Here is a 6000-nt window from a genome sequence, read left to right on the forward strand (position 1 = left end):
CACCACTAAAGGTTGGAGACGTCCACATCATAAAGGAATTCCCAGAAGTATTTCCTGACGACTTACCAGGGCTACCACAGACTCGGAAAATTGACTTCACAATCGAACTAGTACCGGAAACCAAGCCTATTTCAAAGGCACCATACCAGATGGCACCAACCAAACTCAAGGAGTTGAAGACACAGCTACAGGAACTCTTAGGCTTGGATTTCATTAGACCAATCCATACGCCATAAGGAGCACCGGTTCTATTTTTGAAGAAGAAAGATGGAAGCATGCAGATGTGTATAGATTACCGCGAGCTGAATAAGGTGGCAATTAAGAATAAGTACCCGCTACCCCAGGTCGATGACTTGTTTGATCAACTTCGAGGAGCGACCGTGTTTTCAAAGATTGATTCATGGTTCAGTTATCACCTGCTCAAGGTACGGGAAGAGGATATTCCCAAGACAACCTTTAGAACTCGATATGGACATTACGAGATTCTAGTTATGTCTTTTGGTCTTACAAACGCTCCAGTTGCATTTATGGATTTAATGAATCGGGTCTTCAAGGATTACTTGGACAAATTCGTCGTACTGTTCATCGACGATATTTTGGTGTACTCCAAAGACAAAGTCGAGCACAAGGAACATTTAAGAATGACAATGTTACGACTGAAGGAGCATCAACTTTACGCCAAGTTCAAGAAGTGTGAATTTTGGCTTTCACAGGTAGCGTTCCTTGGCCATATAGTATCCAAGGATGGAGTTGCTGTAGACCCAGCTAAGATAGAGGCTGTGAAGGATTGACCAAGACCTAAGAATGCATCAGAGGTTAGAAGTTTTCTCAGGCTAGCAGGCTATTATCGGAGATTTGTAGAGGGCTTTTCTATGATAGCCACTCTGCTTACTAACCTAACCCGGAAACAATAAAAGTTCAACTGGTCTGATAGATGTGAAGAGAGCTTCTAGTTGCTTAAGGATAAGTTATGCTCAGCACTAGTACTTTGTGTAACGACACTCAATGCAAGTTTGTAGTATATTGTGATGCATCGAAGCAAGGTTTAGGTTGTGTACTGATGCAGAATAACAAAGTGATAGCCTACGCCTTCAGGTAGCTAAAGGAATACAAGCAACGTTATCCAACGCATGATGTGGAGTTGGCAGCAGTGCTCTTCGCATTGAAAATCTGGCACCATTATCTTTATGGAGAACGGTGTGAGATTTATACGGACCACAAGAGTTTAAAGTATTTCTTCATGCAGAAGGAGCTCAACATGAGGCAGTGCAAGTGGTTATAATTAGTAAAGGATTATGACTGCGAAATCCTATACCACCTGGTAAAAGCAAACGTAGTTGCTGATGCGCTAAGTAGGAGAAGTTACAAAAATCTAGCAGCAATAAACAGAAAAGAAAAGCTGCTACATCAAGAGCCGATCAATGCCGAAATAGAAGTAGTCATTGGTAAACTGGCTAACTTGTCCATCCAGTCAAACATATTAGAAGATATACGAATCGGGCAAGGGCATGATGACACATTAGTATCCCACATAGTTGCAGTCAAGGAAGGCAAGGCCATATATTTTTCTATATTAGGACAGGGGTTCTTGAGATATAAGGACTGGGTATGCGTGTCGAATGACCATGGAATTAAGATGAAGATTTTAGAGGAAGCACACAATACTCCATACTCAGTTCACCCAGGATCGACCAAGATTATTCACGAACTTAAGGCACTGTATTGGTGGGCAGGAATGAAGAAATACGTAGTAGAATATGTGTCTAAATGCCTAGTATTCCAGCAAATGAAAGCGGAACACCAGCGACCAGCAGGCTTATTACAACCGCTTAGTATTCCAGAATGGAAGTGGGATGATATAGCCATGGACTTTGTGACAGGACTACCACGAACAAATAAGCAGCATGACTCAGCTTGGGTAGTAGTAGATAGACTAACCAAGTCAGCTCACTTCCTTCCTGTCAAGACTACATACACAACAGATTAGTACGCAGACATCTATGTTCAAGAAATAGTACGACTGCATGGAATCCCTAAGACCATAGTATCCGATAGAGGATTGGTGTTTACATCGAGATTTTGGGGAAGCTTGCAGGAAGCTATGAATACCAAGTTAAGTCTTAGTACGACATTTCATCCTCAGACTGACGGTAAGTCCGAGCGTACCATATAGATTTTAGAGGATATGTTGTGCTTTTGTGTAATTGACTTCGGAGGACCGTGGAGTAAGTATTTTCCACTGATAGAGTTTTCCTACAATAATAGCTACCAGTCAACAATCGGGATGGCACCCTATGAGTTACTTTATGGAAGGAGCTGTAGATCGCCGTTACATTGGGACGAGGTAGGAGAAAGACAACTTCTTGGACCCGAAGCAGTTAGAGAGGCTCAAGATGCAGTAACACTGATTAGAAAGCATATGCTCGCTGCTCACAGTCATCAGAAAATTTATGCGGATTCCAAGCGGCATGATGTGGAATTCAAATCGGAGATCAAGTCTTCTTAAAGATATCTCCTATGAAAGGTGTAAAGCAGTTTGGGAAATAAGGAAAACTTAGTCCTCGGCTTATAGGTCCTTTTGAGATATTGGACAAAGTGGGAATAGTTGCATATAGATTAGCCCTACCACCAGCTCTAGCAGATAGCCATAATGTATTTCACTTCTCGATGCTACATACATATGTGTCAGACCCATCTCACGTCCTCAAGTAAGATACGATAGCACTCAAGAAAGACTTGAGTTACGAGAAACGACCAGTTAGCATCCTAGATAGAGGGATGAAGGAATTACGGTCTAAGAGTATTCCGATAGTCAAGGTCTTATGGAGTAATAGTTCAGAACAGGAGGCAATGTGGGAGTTGGAGGAAGACATGTTAGCACGGTATCCAGAATTGTTTGGTAACTAAATTTCGGGGAAAAAATTCTTTTAAGTAGGGGAGAATTGTAGTGTCCCAGAATTTTTACCTAGCTAGATAGTATTAGTTTGTAGTATGTTAGTTTCCGTGGATTTTGGTTCAAGCAAGGACTTAGTTGGAAACTTATAGCAACAATTATGGATTTTATAAGTTAAACCTATAGTTTAGAAATATTTATTATAACATAAGGTTTGATTAATATTACTTGTCCTAGAAATATTATTTATTATAACCTAAGGTTTAGATAGAATTAATAAGAGCATGACACTTGTCACAAGCATGATTATTAAGGATTTAAGTATTTTTTATGAATAGTTTAATTAAAAGAAAGATCTAGAAGCTCTAGAACCTTCCAGAACCTGTTAGGATTACATTTTACTCAGTCAAAGTTCTTTTACTCAATTTCAAAATATCCTAAAAAGTGCAAAAACATGTTTAAAATATTAGCGTATGCCGATATATCGAAGTTATAGGGGTCGATATATTGCCTACGAGAGTTACGGAAAACACGTCGATTTCACACGAACGTACGTATGGGGCTCAGGAATATGGGGGAGGCGATATATCGCCTATGGTGGGGTGATATATTGGCTCCAACTCACATTTTTTAATCTTGATGGTTTTTAAATTTTAAAATAGCCTTAACCACTTAGACTTCCCTTTGAATGATTTTGACCGAGTTCTGGGTATTTATTGAACAAAAATTCAAACATTTTTCATTTTATATTCATTTATTTATTCACATTAAAAAGGGATTAGTTTCACTCCTTGAACTCTATAAATAGGACCTAGTACTCATCTATTTTCTTCAATCTTCAAGCATTCTTCAGAGCCTCCAGGTTGCTAAGGTTACTATAGAGAGAAACACTTGGGTTTTGAGTTAAAAGCTTTATCATTCTAAGCTTTTCTAAACACTTGGGAAGTGAGATATTGTGTTATTTCGATATCAAGGTTTAGATTAAATCATAAGATCATTCAAGGTATTTTTATCCTTAAGTTTAGTTTTTCATAGTTCGTTAGTTTTCTTTTATTTTCTTTCAGATCCTAACTCTTGTTTATGATTCTTGGCTAGGTGTTTAAGTTTTTTTAAACTTAAGGTTTTTGGTAAGTTTCTTCTTTGATGATTTAGTTCTCTTTCCATCTTCTTTCTTTAGAAATACTCATGGTTTTACTGTTGGTTTTAGGAGTGTTCCGAATCCCGTTCTTGTTCCCAAATATCTCAGTTTTTGGTAAGGAAAATAGGATAGAATATATGTGTTTATATATTGATGTTATGATATGTTCATGTTATGATATGTTTTATGCTATAATATGTATATGTATTTATGTGTTTTGTAGTCCTTGGGCATATGACTTGTTTAGATAACAAGCCCCAAGAATTTTTTATCATTTTCATGGTTTTATAGTTATGATTTACTCTACCTCGATTAGTAGACAGAGGACCTAGATGGGTTATCATATACTATAGTGTGATTTTACTGTGGCGCCCCACGTCACTATGGTCACTTTCTGGAATGACGACTGGCCCTACACACCAACATGAGTATTTTCAGCGTGCTTTGTCCTCACTCGCATGCTTCCTAGGAAAGCTTCCCAGGAGGTCACCCATCCCTAGATTACCCCATGTCAAGCACGCTTAACTTTGGAGTTCTCAAGTGATGGGCTACCGAAAAGAAGATGCATCTTGTTGATATAGGTAGTACCCATCAATCCATTTAAGCCCTCTTCAACTGTGTAGTCCCATACCTACACAGTCTTAGAATCATCACACTTGACCTTCCCCAGGCAGTGTGGGATTGCACAGCTTACCCGGTCTTTCCCCTTATGGATCACGGGATTCTGACTGTCACATCACCCCCCTTACGGGCCCAATGTCCCCGTCGGCCACATTTCCGGCTGGGTCAAGGCTGTGATACCATTTGTGATGCCCCACGTCACTATGGCTGCTTTTTGGAATGACGACTGGCCCTACAAACCAACACGAGTCTTTTCAGCGTGCTTTGTCCTCACTCGCATGCTTCCTAGGAAAACTTCCCAGGAGGTCACCCATCCCTAGATTAGCCCAGGTCAAGCATGCTTAACTTTGGAGTTCTCAAGTGATGGGCTATCGAAAAGAAGATGCATCTTGTTGATATAGGTAGTACCCATCAATCCATTTAAGCCCTCTTCAACTATGTAGTCTCATACCTACACAGTCTTAGAATCATCACACTTGACCTTCCCCAGGCAGTGTGGGATTGCACAGCTTACCCGGTCTTTATCTTTACGGATCACGAGATTCTGACTGTCACATTTACCTACCTTGATTAGTAGACAGAGAACCTAAATTGTTTTATCACATGCCATGTAAATGAGTTAATGGCCATTAATATTGTAGTCCTATATGATATATTTTTTTATAGTCATATGTTTTATAATATATGTTTATGGGGTAGCTGTAACGACCCAAATTTCCTAATAAGGTTTAGGACCTTGATTAGGAGGCCGGGAGGGCGATAATTGATTTATTGTGCTATTATATGATTATATGCATGATTATGTGGGTCATATTATTATATGATGATAAAGGCATGCATGGGGCTATATACTCTGCTGTGAGGGTAATATGGTAATTTGGCTCATTGAGAGCGTAATTGCATACTTGTGTATATATTGGTAAGCTAAAGTTGAGACCACATTATTATGTGGATATATATGTGATTTGCGACTTGAGACGATCCTAGTGAGCAAATTAGCGAAAAAGTCATGGCGGGGATTTACACCCGGCTCGGGGTGAGCCTAGGGGTATAAACGGGAATTCAGTGAGCATATTGGAGTCTATTTTTTTAACATCGAGGAATATATTTGGAGATTAGTTAGGTATCGGGAATTAAGTGGTAAATATTTAAGACACTTGAGGAATTAGTGGGAATCGGGAGCAATGACTAAAATGCCCTTAGAATGTTTAAAGGTTTAGTTATTATTGGGAGGGCAAGGTGGTCATTTGGCTTACTTAAGGTTAGGCTATGTTCTGATTTTTGATGTTAGTGGAGGTTGTAGATAAACTTAGAAACTTAAGGAAAAGAAAAGAAGAAGGAAAGAAAG

Source organism: Humulus lupulus, chromosome 2, assembly GCF_963169125.1.
Source record: "Humulus lupulus chromosome 2, drHumLupu1.1, whole genome shotgun sequence".
Taxonomy (NCBI): Eukaryota; Viridiplantae; Streptophyta; class Magnoliopsida; order Rosales; family Cannabaceae; genus Humulus; species Humulus lupulus.